At 49.6% G+C, this 14,830-nt stretch overlaps 1 pseudogene; it reads right to left on the reverse strand.

The window, feature by feature from the left end:
• Positions 1–4,822: 4,822 nt before the first annotated feature.
• Positions 4,823–14,830, reverse strand: part of LOC119344521 — a 10,818-nt pseudogene continuing 810 nt past the window's right edge.

Here is a 14,830-nt window from a genome sequence, read left to right on the forward strand (position 1 = left end):
GGGGCGGCGCCGGCGGCGGAGCGGGGCGGGGAGAGAGGGTGAAGCGTTGGGAGCGGAGGGACTGCTAGTGTCCCGACAGGCGGGCCACGGAGGGGGACAAGGGCGTGCGTCGCGGCCGTCCGCGCGCGTCCGTTTCACCCCAAACCGAGCGCAAGTTTGGGCCGGGGATGGGTCAAAAACGAACGGAATCCGGACATTTGTCCGTTTGAGGCCGCGCGCTGGGCCGCCTCTTTTGTCCCTTTTACCCTAAACGAAAGGAGTCGGACAGGATATGGTCGCGCGGTGGAGTTAGCCTTACTTTATGGTGGCGGCCGTGACTTGCACATGCACTTGGTATGACGTCTAGTTGGGCCTAGCATGAACGCGCCCATCCGTTGAAATCTGAACCTGACAACCTGGATGCCCTGGACGGGACTTCCTATCTGCAGAATGTCCAGGCTTCGCATATGGCAGTCCCTCGACTGGGCTGGCCCAGGAAGGCAGCGAGCAGTGTAAAAAATAAATGACTAAAAATGAAGAGCTTCAGCCTGGATTCGATCCGCGACCACGAGCCTGTAGACATGCGTAGCTAGCCACTACGTCAGACTTTCTACGCTGGTGAAATTGCAATGCGAGTCCTTTAGACCTAGCCATATCTAAAGAATCGGATTATTTTTCCTTTTTCCTATCATTTGTTGTAAATTCTGAATATATTGTTTCAAAAGTACGCACGTTTTTTACAGAACACAAACGAGTTTTGAAAAAGTTTTAGCAATTTTTCGAATTTTTAACCAAATTTGAAAAATAGGAACAACTTTGAAGTTGTGGACAAATATTGAAAAACAGGAACATTAATTAAAATTACGATCAATTTTTTATAAAAAGAAAATATTCTTAGAAAATGTGAACAATTTTCTGAATAGTGATTTGTTTTAAAAACATAAACATTTTTTGAACTTGTGAACAAATATTGAAAAAAACAGGAACATTTTCTAAATTCCGAACATTTTTTGAATTTATAGAACAAAATTTTGAAATTGAGAACAAAATTTGAACATAAATATTTTCTAAAAGTACGAACATTTTTTGAATCTTGAGAACAAATTTTGAGACGAAGAACAAAATTGGACAATTTCTTAAAGCATGAACATTTTTTGAATCTTGAGAACAAATTTTGAAACAGAGAACAAATTTGGAAGCATGAACAATGTATTAAAGTACGGACATTTTTTGAATATTTAGAACAAATTTTTGAACAGAGAATAAATTTGAGAATACCAAACAAATTTGGAAGCGCGAACATTTTTTGAACAATTTTTTAAAATTCCGAACAATTTTGAAAAATGCATACAGTTTTTGAATTTGTGAACAAATTTGAAAACACAAATTGTTTTCAAATTCTGAACACTTTTGTAAAAGCGCGAACATTTTCCAAAAAATGCAAACATTTTTTTGAAAAAGAAAACATAAACTTGAAAAAAAAACAGAAATAGAAAAAGAAAAAAAAAACGGTTCAGGAACCTTCTAGAAGGTTCCCAAAACCGGAAAAAACCAGCTGAAAACCTCTAGAAGGTTCCCAAAACCGGGAGCGCTGGAACGGTTAAACGGGCCGGCCCGTTGCGTCGCTGCTCGGTCGCTCGCCTGTGCGAAGCGCCGGCAGTTTGACGCAACGAGCGGCATATAGGATTTTCCGCCCTGGACTCCTGGTACTGCTGCGTGCGTGGCCTTCCGACCTGATGATGTTGTGAGAGAGGCGGCTCAGAGGCGCACGACACCCGCTCGTGTGTACGCGTACGCCTGCAGTCCTCGCGAGTGACGTACGACGCCCGTGGCCGCATGGTTCCGGCCATGCGCGCGACCTGTGGGCTGTGGAGGTCGATCGTGTATTCTGTAGGCCGTAGGCGAGCGACATCGAAGGGCGATGATTTTTTTTCTTCTGAAAAAACACACCCATTTTATTAATTAGAATAATGGTTACATCGTCTGTAAGAAGAGGTACAATGTTTTTTATAGGATCCTCAAACCAATTTCTAGTTATAGAAAATTTCGCTAACCTAGCAAGTTCATGAGCAACCTTATTAGCTACCCTATTGCAATGTTTAAAATTAGTAAAAAAATTACATGCCAGATCTGCATGTCCATACATGCACCCGTGTTGGAGTAGTTGGGGTTGCTGCTTGACGACGTACGCGTGGGTGCTGACTGCTGAATCGACGAGGCGTACGATTGGTCCAAACGATGGACGGTGTCGCTAGGTCCAGCAACCGCGTCTGCCCGCTAGAGTCGATACGTCGGGCAAGAACCGTACCACACATCCGCTCCTCATTTCCTTCTTTAACAATTTTCTCCATGACATTCGGCGAGTAGAAAAAAAGTTCTCTGGCATAAAACTCGGTTGGGTGGTCCTTCGAGCCCCCCCGGTCACCTCCATCGATGCTCCAGCCGCTGCAGGCTAGCTCGTGAAGGCTGAAGCTCCAAGTCGACGTGTGGTTCAGCTCGCCGAGTGGACAACGACGAGGCGGCGGCCAACACGTCCGCGTCCGTCACCATCATCAAGGAGAAGTAGAACACGAGAGGCCGCTGTCGCTTGGGTCCCATTAAGGCCACCGCCGAGGCAACGCGGGTGTACACAGCAAGTGTCTTGCCCTCTCGCAGGCCACCTTCGCCCCCTACCCCAAAAACAATTCTGATCCGTGCAGCGTAGGCACCCTTCCCCTTCAGCTGAAGCATCAGCCGACGGTTCCACTCCGATGAGCGGTGGGGAAGCGAGCTGCCCCTTGCACTGAAGCATATATCTCTGGAGCTCACGGCTACCAGACATGGGAACGGCAATGGAGATCCGCCGCGGTCAGCCGTAGACCAGTCAAGGGTATCCATGTCGTCGGAATGGATATCCGCCGGAGCCGGCCGTAAACTAGTTTTATCTTAGTCCGGTACCGTTTTTAGTTTAAAAAACGTCAAAAATGTAATGTATTTCGTCCGGTTTGTATGAAATCCGCCGTGTTTATATGTATTTTATCCGGTTAGTTTAAAAAGTAGTTGAAATGTATGCTGCCAGTGTTGAATGACGGCCTCCCGTATCCTTGTATGCGGACTGATCCTTTTATACACGTACGGATGCCTGAGGAAATTTACAGGTCGCGGTTGAAGATGCCCTTAGTCGGAACAACGAAGAGGCAGATTTGAGGCGTGGATTGAACAATCCCTGCGGGGACTGATTGATGCAGCTCGATTCAGTCATCACTCAGAAGTGTCACTGTTCGTGGCGTGCCTGAAAGCCGTTGCAAATTCAAACATTTTGCGCTCGCTCCGGTACCGCTCTCTGACCAAATGGCCATGCCATCGCCAGCTTTCGTGCCGAAAGTCTACTGCTTTCCACTGCTTGTCTGCAGCCACCTACTACCAGCCCAATGCTTCTTCTGTCTTCCCGTCCGTTACTCAACAATGATTAGTTGGCACGTTGCGCTAGATATAGAGAGTAACTTGTGCGATGAAATGAGAGAGATAGAGGTCTGAACTCTGAAGAAGAGCTGCAGAGCAGACAGACCATCAGCGAAGCTCAATGGGCACTTGTGTGAGCACATGCTACCCCTGCTCTTCTTCCCCTCCCACCGCCGGCGACGACCACTCCTTGTCCTTGTCCGGCGGCTCTCCGACTCTGGGCGCCACCGCCGTGCACCCGCTCCCGCTCGCTTCCGGTTCTCCCGCGCCCACGCCCACCGCCGCCTCCACATCAACCTCCTCCTCCTTCTCCTTGATGTCGGCTGCAAGCTCTTCCATCTCCATGGCCAGCACCACCACCACCGCCTCCTCGGCTACTACTAGCTATTCCTCGCCGTCGTTGTCGTCGGGGCCGCGCTTCTCGGCGGAGTTCCTCAAGGCCCGCGCTTGCAGGGACACGGACGTGGAGATGGAGGTCGTGGTGCTCGACCCCAACATCAACAGCAACAGAAAGAAGTGGAAGAAGCTCTCCCCTGCCTCCGCCTCTCCACGTCCGTCCTCGCCAAGAACGCCTCCGGCCCTGTCCGTGGTCAGGTCCCCAAGGAAGAACAAGCCTGGCAACATCACCGCCCGCCGCGCAAGCACAACTCCGACGACGGCGGCGAGGCGCGTGCGGCCGCTCCCCCCTCGAGCGCCGCCTGCGGGGGCAGGAGGCTCGGCGTCGGCGTCCTGCGGGAGGAAGAGGCCATCTTCGCCTTCGTGCCGCTCGGCAGATTCAACTGGGAGGAGGAAGAGCGCCCGGCCAACGGCGGCCGCCGGCGGCGCTGGCGGAGAATTGGTAGATGACCTCAACAACCCCCTCATATCCATGGATTGCTTCATCTTCCTCTGATTCAATCTCATCTCGCACCATACATCTACTGTGATTGTGCCAAATGTGTGTCCATTCTTTTTTTTTCCTTTCCTTTGGTGTGCTTTTTACATGTATTACACCAGTAGTAACATGTCTTATTGTGGTTTGCTGTCACCTAGAGTATATGCGTGTAATTAAAAAATAACTAGTAGAACTGTTCTTCCTATCTCTAACCATGACTGATTGATTGATTGATAATGTTGTCTCCTCGTCTTTTTTCCAGTTCCATTCTGCTCTCCCTGTCAGGAAATATTCTCTTCAAGCCAGAGCTTACTAGTATTTCCTCATAGTCCATCTAGATTATTTGATTTGATGCAGAAAAAGAACCCAAAAATCGAGCTGGCTATGGTAGAACATGCAGGCAACTAACACCTGAGAGATTTTCTTTATGCAGAGAAACAAAAAGCATAGGACAACTTGATGCCAGGTAGAACTAAAAAAACAAACTGATTATTTGGACAAACAATGACATCAAATGTACTGGCATTCTTACTCACATCAATTTTGGAGAAACAATGGAATCAAATGACTTCAGTTCAAATTCATGGACTTGTGTGAAAAAGGATGTCGTAAACGGATGACAGGGGCACAAGATTACCAAAAATGATGCTAGAATCACAAAGGTCATCTTCGATCACTCCGCTAATTTTCTTGGAAACAGCATTCAACCAGCATCCGTAGTGTTCCATACATTCATCCATAACATAGAATAGAAGCTCAACCAACAGACGTTGGATGCAGCCACTTACTGCCCCAATAGGGTTCGGCAGAACAAAATATATAATCAAATTCAGCAAGTAGATGAACTACTTTGGCTGGTCATGAGCTAGCGGCCGCCAAAGAGTTCATCCCGGCCTTTGCATACTAGGATGCACATACCCAAAACGAGCAACGATTCAGCTTGTTGCTTCCGACGACGACTCGGCGATCACCGTCAGCTTGTCATCATCCAAATCATGTGTCTTGTCTCCACATTCAGGCAGCCTCGACTCCAGTGTCTGCCAGCCACAAAATACACTCTTCTCAGCTCATTGTAGATAGGCAAAAGCACATTGCTGTTTGCGAAACTGAAGGAGACGTACCGTGCTCGCAAGGGTTTCCAACAGCCGGTTGATCTCTTCAGGGATCTCTGAATCTGTGTTGCTTGCCAAGTGTGTTCTAGCAGGCTTAGCATGGGCACCCCTACATGATATAAAGTCAAGTTAAGTTTACCCCTGGCAGTGGCTTTTACTACACGGCGATATCGGGTTGTTTAGCTATAGAAAATGACACAATGCGCAACAGACACTGACCTGTCCAGTGCATCATTCTCACTCAACATCGGCAAGACTTCTGTTTTCGAGAATAGGAGGCTGTGATGGCTCACACCTGCTATTCCTTGTTTCTCCAGAAACTGGATGTAATCCCTCAGCGACTCATCCCTGGAACATGCAGTACAGGCAAGCAGATTAACTTCTCAGCAAAGAACAGGCTGTTACATTTTTTCTTTGGGTGACCCATACCATCATTGTTATGAAGAACTATATGTATGACGAATACCTCAACTTTTTTGTGTATATTTTCTGACTGATATGTACTAGGCAATAATTAGAGCCATTTTCATTTCATATGTATGTTTAAGTATATGGAACCTCAAATAGTCGAGTGTTGATATCATCAGAATTACTGGAACAAAAGCAAATGTCTTACATGTCCAGCTGCTGTCCATGCTCTTCTTGCAATTGTTTCTGCATAAGGGAAACATCAAACCCTTGTTCTGGCAGACTAAAAAGCTCTCGAATGTCCTGAAGATATGCAAAAGAATTAGCCATAATACAACATACAACAAGAGTAAGCAATGACAAGTAACGGTATCACGATAAGTACACTCTTGCTGAAGTAACGCGTCTGTTCTTTCTTCTCCGTGGCTGCCCTAAACAAAGCGCCCTTGAGGACCTGCAAATAAGTATTACATGATTCAAGGAAGTGGGAATATGGAGGTCTAGAGGTGTCATATGAAAAAGATTGGAGTAAAGAAATTCTATTACATATTTGAACCTGCAGTTTATATATCTTTTCTTCGACTGTTGCAGATGTCATCAAGCGGTATACAATCACATCTTTGGTCTGTCCAATTCGATAAACACGATCAACACTCTGATTGTCCGTACTGTAAAAAGGAAGATGTGTTATGGAATAGAAAACTTGCAGTGACAAGCATTCTGTAAAAGCAAAAGGATTGGACTTGATGAGAGTGTGTCAATGTTTGGGTACCTTGGATTCCAAGCAGGATCAACTACTATGACACGAGCTGCCTTGGTGAGTGTAGACCACCGACTTTTGTGGTCAATAAAAATATTTGAGCTCCGAGGCCGTCTTGGAAGTCCTGGATACACAAATGCATAATATGTAACCAACATATGATGAATCCATGGTACGAAACAAAATAAAAAAGGGAAGCGTGAGCAGGAACCTTCACAATCCTTTCCCTCTCGGAAGTCTCTGTGGTACCATCCATGCGCAAAAAGTTGTAGCCCTCTAGCAATATAGCTTCCTGTTGCAACAATCAAATGCATTACGACAGAGAAAGTGTGTTCCGCCCATAGCTAGGTCCGAACAACACAGAAAATAAGTGAACATCCACGCTTCAAAGCTGTTTTTCCTAATGCTAAAGCTCATGTTATCAGACAATTCCTCTCTCAAGTAATTCTACTTCGTTATTGAACAGGACATGAATGTGATATGTCTCTTCTGTTGCATAAAAATCTCTAAAGCCGATCAACTAGCAGAGTTATATTGAACAGGACATGAATGTGATGTCTCAACGTAATAGTAAGACGTGCACAAATTTTAACAACATTATACTCCCTCCGTCCTAAAATAAGTGCCTTAACTTTGTACTAACTCTAGTACAAAATTTTACTAAGGTTAAGACAGTTATTTTGGGACGGAGGGAGTATTATGTAAGAAGAAATCACCCATTTACTCCACTCACAGAGTTTATCATGTACTATGTGAAAACCATAAATACAACAATGCATACAAAATAATAACTCTAATTTGAATACTATATCACAAAAACACGGCATGCACTCCAGCACAAAGAACAATTGGCAACATACCTGAATCAGGTTTAGCATTTTTCGAGTGTTTGAAAAAATAAGAATATGGTGTCCCTCTTCAAGAAGATTCCTCTGCATCTGTCATGTGGGGCACGTCTTACAGACGTGGGCCGCGCGGCCAGGAGCAGCCGACGGCCGCATCAGGCAAGGCGCAGGCTGGACAGGAGTCCTGATCCGGGCACATTAGTTCCTAGACTAGTTTATTTCGTATAGGTTTCTAGTTTGTTATTAGCCCATGGGGCCTTTATATATCAGATAGTTAGCACCCTTTAGGGATAAGCAATAAAGTTATTTCCTTCTATCTTCCCCTCCCGCATCATAGAGCAGCCAGGCAAAAACCCTAGCGCTCCTATCCACCGCGACTACGAACTACGTAGTCGAGGTCCTGCTGTCTTGGGCACCGAGGCCCTTGACAACTTGGTATCAGGTTCCAGGCGATCCTCCTCCTCGTCCACGCTCCATCCGCCGGCCGCTTTCCCCCCTGTGTCCGCGCCCAGCTCCCCGACATCGCCACAATCCGCTGCCGCCTCGGTCACTTCCGGCATGGCAGAACCGACCACCGCGGATCTGGCTAAGATGATCGAGGCCTTGACGGCCACGGTGATGTCCCTGCAGTCGTCCGTCACCGCACTCCAGAAGGACAAGTCCTCCTCTTCGTCCAGCGCGGCCGCCGCCCATGATGGGCAGCACCACAATGATCGGCCGTCCAGGTTCCAGAAGATGGACTTCCCCAAGTTCGACGGCAAGTCTGATCCGCTCGCCTTCATCAACAGATGTGAGTCCTTCTTCCATCAACAACGGATCGCCGAGGAGGAGAAGGTGTGGATGGCATCCTACAATCTCGAGGGTCCTGCCCAACTATGGTATATGCAGGTCCAGCGCGACGAGGGCACACCTCCGTGGCGCCGCTTCTCCGAGCTGCTCAATCTCCGCTTCGGGCCACCGCTGCGCGCTAACCCGCTGGGCGAACTAATGGCGTGCAAACGCACGACGTCCGTCGTCGACTTCCAGGAGCGGTTTGAGGCACTCCTTCCCCGGGCAGGCACCTTATCCGAGACACAGAAAGTGCAGATCTTCACCGCGGGACTCCAGCCACCCCTCAGCCTCGACGTGGAGATCCATAACCCACAGTCCCTCGCCGTCGCCATGAGCCTCGCCCGCAAATTGGAGCTGCGCGACCAGTGCGCGCTTTCCGCCGCGCCACCGGTGCGTTTTCCACAGAAGGGCATCCTGCCGACACGAGGACCACGCCTCGCGCCCCCCGCTCCGGCCCCACCAGCCGCACCTCAGCAGGGCCACAATCTGCCGGACGGACGCCCAATCAAGCGTCTCTCCCAGACAGAGATGGAGGAACGCCGTCGCCTGGGCCTTTGCTTCAACTGTAACGAGAAGTTTGGCAGGGGCCACAACCGCGTGTGCCAGCGCATCTTTCTCCTCGACTTAGCGCCGGACGACGACGACGACGACGCGGCCTCCGCCACTGATGATGCATCGCGGGCCGACCCTCAAATCTCGCTCCACGCGATCGCCGGCGTGCGCACGAGTGAAACCATGCAGATGCAGATTACTCTCGGAGGTGTCTCCCTCCTCGCCCTGATCGATTCAGGCTCCACCCACAACTTCATCGCCGAAGAGGCGGCCGCTCGTGCTACGTTACCGCCCCCCACCACAGAGAAGATGCGCGTCACGGTGGCCAACGGCGAGCGTGTTCCGTGCCAGGGCGCGTACCGCGTCGTGCCCTTCCGCATCGGCCACGAGGAGTTCGCGGAGGATTTCCTCGCCTTGCCACTCGCGGGCTACGACATCGTCCTGGGCACGCAGTGGCTGGCGTCGCTCGGACCGATCCTGTGGGATTTCCGAGCCCTCTCCATGACATTCTGGCGGCGGGGCCATCGGGTGTGCTGGCACGGCATTGCAGGACCGGACGGGCCAGCCCTAAAATCATGCAGCGGCCGCGACTTCCTGGACGCCATCATCACCGAGTTCGACGGCATCTTCGCCGACCCCTCCGGCGTGCCACCGCCCCGCAGCCGCGATCACGGCATCACCCTGCTACCTGGTTCCGCCCCGGTGGCCGTCCGTCCGTATCGATACCCGGCCGCGCACAAGGACGAGCTGGAGCGTCAGTGCGCCGCCATGCTCGCCCAAGGTATCATCCGTGCGAGTTGTTCCGCCTTCTCGTCCCCGGTACTGCTGGTCCACAAGGCCGACGGGTCATGGCGCTTCTGCATCGATTATCGCGCCCTAAACGCCATTACTGTCAAGAATGCGTTCCCGATTCCGGTGGTGGACGAACTCCTCGACGAGCTACGGCACGCTCGTTTCTTCACCAAGCTCGATTTACGTTCCGGCTACCACCAGGTGCGGATGCGTGCGGAGGACATCCCGAAGACAGCTTTCCGTACTCATGACGGCCTCTACGAGTTTCTGGTGATGCCGTTCGGACTCTGCAACGCGCCGGCCACGTTCCAGGCCCTCATGAATGATCTGCTGCGGCCATACCTGCGCCGTTTTGTTCTCGTCTTCTTTGACGACATCCTCATTTTCAGCGAGACATGGGCTGACCATCTCCGACATGTGCGCACCGTCTTCACGGTCCTGCACCAGCACCGGCTCTTCGTCAAGCGCTCCAAATGCGCATTCGCCGTTGAATCAATCGCATACCTGGGTCACACCATCTCCGCTGCAGGCGTGGCCATGGATCCGGAAAAGGTGCAGGCGGTGGCGGACTGGCCGCAACCACGCTCGGCGCGCGCGGTTCGGGGCTTTCTCGGCCTTGCGGGGTACTACCGCAAGTTTGTCAAGGACTTTGGCGTGGTTGCCGCGCCCCTGACGGCCCTCCTTCGCAAGGATGGTTTCTCTTGGTCGCCGGAGGCGGCAGCAGCTTTTACCACCCTCAAGACGGCAATCACCTCGGCTCCCGTCCTCGCGTTACCGGATTTTACACGGCCGTTCATCGTCGAGTGTGACGCATCGACGTACGGTTTCGGGGCCGTCCTTCTTCAGGACCACCACCCGGTGGCTTTCTTTAGCCGGCCAGCCGCGCCACGTCACCGTTCCCTGGCAGCGTATGAACGGGAACTCATCGGCCTGGTGCTCGCGATTCGCCATTGGAGGCCGTACCTATGGGGGCGTCAGTTTGTGGTAAAAACGGATCATTACAGCCTCAAATTTCTGCTTGACCAGCGTTTGGCCACCATCCCGCAGCATCATTGGGTTGGCAAACTCCTGGGATTCGACTTTACGGTGGAGTACAAGGCAGGTAGTACCAACACGGTGGCGGATGCACTTTCCCGCCGTGACACGGAGGAGACGACGATCATGGCGGTCTCAGGGCCTCGTTTCGACTTCATCAATCGCCTCCGGCAAGCGACGTCTACTGATCCGGCGCTCGTCGCACTGCGGGAGGATATCACGGCAGGTGCGCGGCAACAGCCTTGGGCGCTCTCCGACGGCCTCGTTACTTTCAACGGCCGCCTCTACATTCCGCCGTCATCCCCGCTACTCTAGGAGATTCTCAGTGCCGTGCACGATGATGGGCATGAAGGCGTCCTGCGCACATTGCATCGTCTCCGCCGCGATTTCCACGCACCTAACCTTCGCAAGACGGTGCAGGAGTACATCCGCACTTGCGGTACTTGCCAGCGGTACAAGTCCGAGCACTTGCACCCCGCTGGGCTGCTACTGCCGCTGCCGGTACCCACGGGCGTGTGGACTGACATCGGCATCGACTTCGTGGAAGCGCTTCCTCGAGTAGGCGGGAAGTCTGTCATCCTCACCGTGGTGGATCGCTTCAGCAAGTATTGCCATTTTGTGGCGTTAGCCCACCCATACACGGCAGAGTCCGTGGCACAGGTGTTCTTCGCTGAGGTTGTTCGTCTCCATGGCGTGCCGCAGTCCATGGTCTCTGACCGCGACCCCGTCTTCACCTCCGCTTTTTGGCGAGAGCTCATGCGCCTCACGGGGACAAAGCTGCACATGACGTCAGCATTTCACCCGCAGTCGGATGGTCAAACGGAGGCTGCTAACAAGATCATTGTGATGTATTTACGGTGTCTTACCGGGGATCGTCCCAAGCAGTGGCTCCGGTGGCTTCCCTGGGCTGAGTACATATACAACACCGCCTACCAGACAGCAACCCAAGAGACTCCGTTCAAGCTTGTGTATGGCCGTGACCCTCCCACTATTCGCTCTTACGAGCCCGGCGACACACGGGTGGCTGCAGTGGCCAGGAGCATGGCTGAGCGCGACGAACTTCTCGAGGACGTCCGCTATCGTCTACAACAGGCACAGGCGGTCTATAAGTCCTACTACGACAGACGTCATCGGGACATTCGGCATGAGGTGGGCGATTGGGTTTGGCTTCGCCTTCGACAGCGCGCCGCGTCCTCTCTCAACTTGCCAACCAGGGGCAAGCTCAAGCCACGATTCTATGGGCCGTACCGCATTTCAGAAGTGATCAACGACGTGGCATACCGTCTTGAGCTTCCGGCACGCTCGCGCCTCCATGACGTGTTCCACGTGGGCCTCCTCAAGAAGTTCTTCGGCATTCCTCCAACTACACCGCCGGGATTGCCTTCGATCCACAACGGGGCGGCTGTTCCAGAACCAGAGCGCGTGACTCGTGCGCGCCTAGCACGCGGCGTTCGCCAGCTACTCGTCCACTGGAAGGGTGAAGCAGTTTCGTCAGCTACATGGGAGGATCTTGACAGTTTCGTCGAGCGCTACCCCGCTTTTCAGCTCGAGGACGAGCTGCTCGTCGAGGGGGGGAGAGATGTCATGTGGGGCACGTCTTACAGACGTGGGCCGCGCGGCCAGGAGCAGCCGACGGCCGCATCAGGCAAGGCGCAGGCTGGACAGGAGTCCTGATCCGGGCACATTAGTTCCTAGACTAGTTTATTTCGTATAGGTTTCTAGTTTGTTATTAGCCCATGGGGCCTTTATATATCAGATAGTTAGCACCCTTTAGGGATAAGCAATAAAGTTATTTCCTTCTATCTTCCCCTCCCGCATCATAGAGCAGCCAGGCAAAAACCCTAGCGCTCCTATCCACCGCGACTACGAACTACGTAGTCGAGGTCCTGCTGTCTTGGGCACCGAGGCCCTTGACAGCATCATTAGATTAACCATTTGAGTTTACATAAACAAATGCGGAGTACATTAGTATTTATTAACAACTAATATGCATCAGAGAATGCTTACCAACAAGGACATGATAAAAGATAACTTGCAGGAGACTTCTTGACCGGCTTGCAGTGCTTCATCAGCATGAGCCATATCAGCGAGGTTCATGGCCATATTTTCAGCCATCAACATATCCTGATTATTTGACATTCCATCCATGCCTTCCAGGATGTCCTCAGCAGCTCTCTTGGTCAATATCTGTGGGTGATCACATATTTTCTTCAATACCTGTTGAAGAGAAGGAAAAACATGAAACGAGCATAAATGCACCAAAGAGCGTGCACAAAAAGAAGATAAATTAAGGCGATAAAATTACAATTGCCGCCTCCCATACAAAATATACTCCCTCCATTTCATTTTATATGGTGTATTTTTGTTTAGTTCAGAGCCAATGAAAATGATTAATACTAAGAGAAAACTATTGTGTTGGGAATAAGAGAGAATAGTTAGTCAGTATGCAAGTTTAAAAATAAATGATGAAGAGAGTATAAGATGAGCACACCTGACGAGAACTAAAGGACTACATGAGAGCAACAATAGAACAAAAGGTAGAAAAAAGGTCTACAGAAAAGGCTTTGAAGCTTATGCTTACCGTGAGAGCAGCCAAGGGATTTCCCTGCGATGCTAAATGAACTAGCTCACAGTTCAGAAATGCTTTATATAGTTTCCTCTGCGCCAAAAGACAGACAAATTGCAAAATCATCATTTGTCAATTACTCGATCAGTTTTGTGTCAATGACATAAAAAACTATACCTGGCAATCTGTTAATTTCAGCCAGATAATTAGCTCATTCTTCTTCGGAAGCTGTTTATCATCTGTCGAACCAGTCTCAAGTGACACTTCATTTTTCATACGTCGCAAGAAATATGGCTTTATACGTTCCCTTAATTTCTGTGAACAAAGTCAAGTATGAACAAAAAATATAATTTGTTTAGTTCATTTGGCTCCAAGTTATCATCCGAAAGGATGAGTAAACGTTTCCACATTCTAATGCGGCAAATTTAGACGCCTTAATCTATCTTGCTTGCCCTCTCATGGGTCAACTAGAAGTGGACATGCACTTATATGAAATTTGAATGCAGTTCAGCTATGCAACTGCTTTCACATGTCAAATCAGATGAAATTGCTACTTAGCTAATGTATGGATGAAAATGTAATTTCTCAACATAATCATAATGACAAGAAGTAATGCCATTGCACATATTGCAATATATCAAACATGATGACTGTTTACAGCAATAAAATGCCGACATACAAAAAAGTAAAAGCACAGAGACACTAAGCTGCTCACGACAATAGCAACAACAAATAGGCTTGGGTATTACATATCTCTTGGACACAAACACAGAAAAAAGAAAGGTACCTTTGCTACATTTGAGCCTGTGTGCTTGGCTCGGTTGCTAGCGGTCTTGTCATTTCCTCGATTGATAGGCAATTCATACACTGTTCTGAAACTGCCAAAATATAGACAAATAAATAACACCAGATGGTGCAAAGCAAGGCAGTATCACTAATGCAGGAAAATAAGAGAGTGAGCAAATTACTCTTTCTTATCACCCAAGACTTCCGGGCAACAAAAAGAGAACAGCGCCCACATTTCCTGCAAGAGTACACATGCTTATTTGCATTGGTAATAGGAGGACAATACATATAGGAGCATGTAAAGTACAAGTTCTTTAGGAATTTCAGCTAGGTGGTACCTTCAAGTTATTTTGTATAGGCGTTCCACTGATGGCGATCCGATGGACACAAGGTATTTCAAATAGGCTTTGGGCTCTTTGTGTCTTGGGGTTCTTGATAAAGTGTGCCTCGTCAAGAACAACATAATTCCAAATCTTCCCCTCCTCCTCCTCGTCAGCATCATTATAGAAGTCTCCTCTTATCAGCCTATAGTTGATCCGGGCAATATCATACGTTGTCAACAGGATACCCCCTTCCTGTAACAAGACAGTAAATAGCTGTTGTAACTCATAAAATATCTTGAAAGAACAAGCTATTAGCTATGTATTCCTTTAAATGGAGCTTATGCGAAAATGTTTCTCTGTTTGAAATTGCCAGTCCAGATAAAAAGGCGACCATATGATTGACCAGCAGGGAACAATTATGTTAGAAAACTAAATCAAATCAAACCTGGAAGGCATGTTGAAGCTCAAAGTCACGAATATATAGGTCGGAACCAGAGTAGCTGTAAAAAAAAGAAGGAATTAATTA

The sequence above is a fragment of the Triticum dicoccoides genome, chromosome 1B, assembly GCF_002162155.2.
Source record: "Triticum dicoccoides isolate Atlit2015 ecotype Zavitan chromosome 1B, WEW_v2.0, whole genome shotgun sequence".
In the NCBI taxonomy this organism is placed as follows: Eukaryota; Viridiplantae; Streptophyta; class Magnoliopsida; order Poales; family Poaceae; genus Triticum; species Triticum dicoccoides.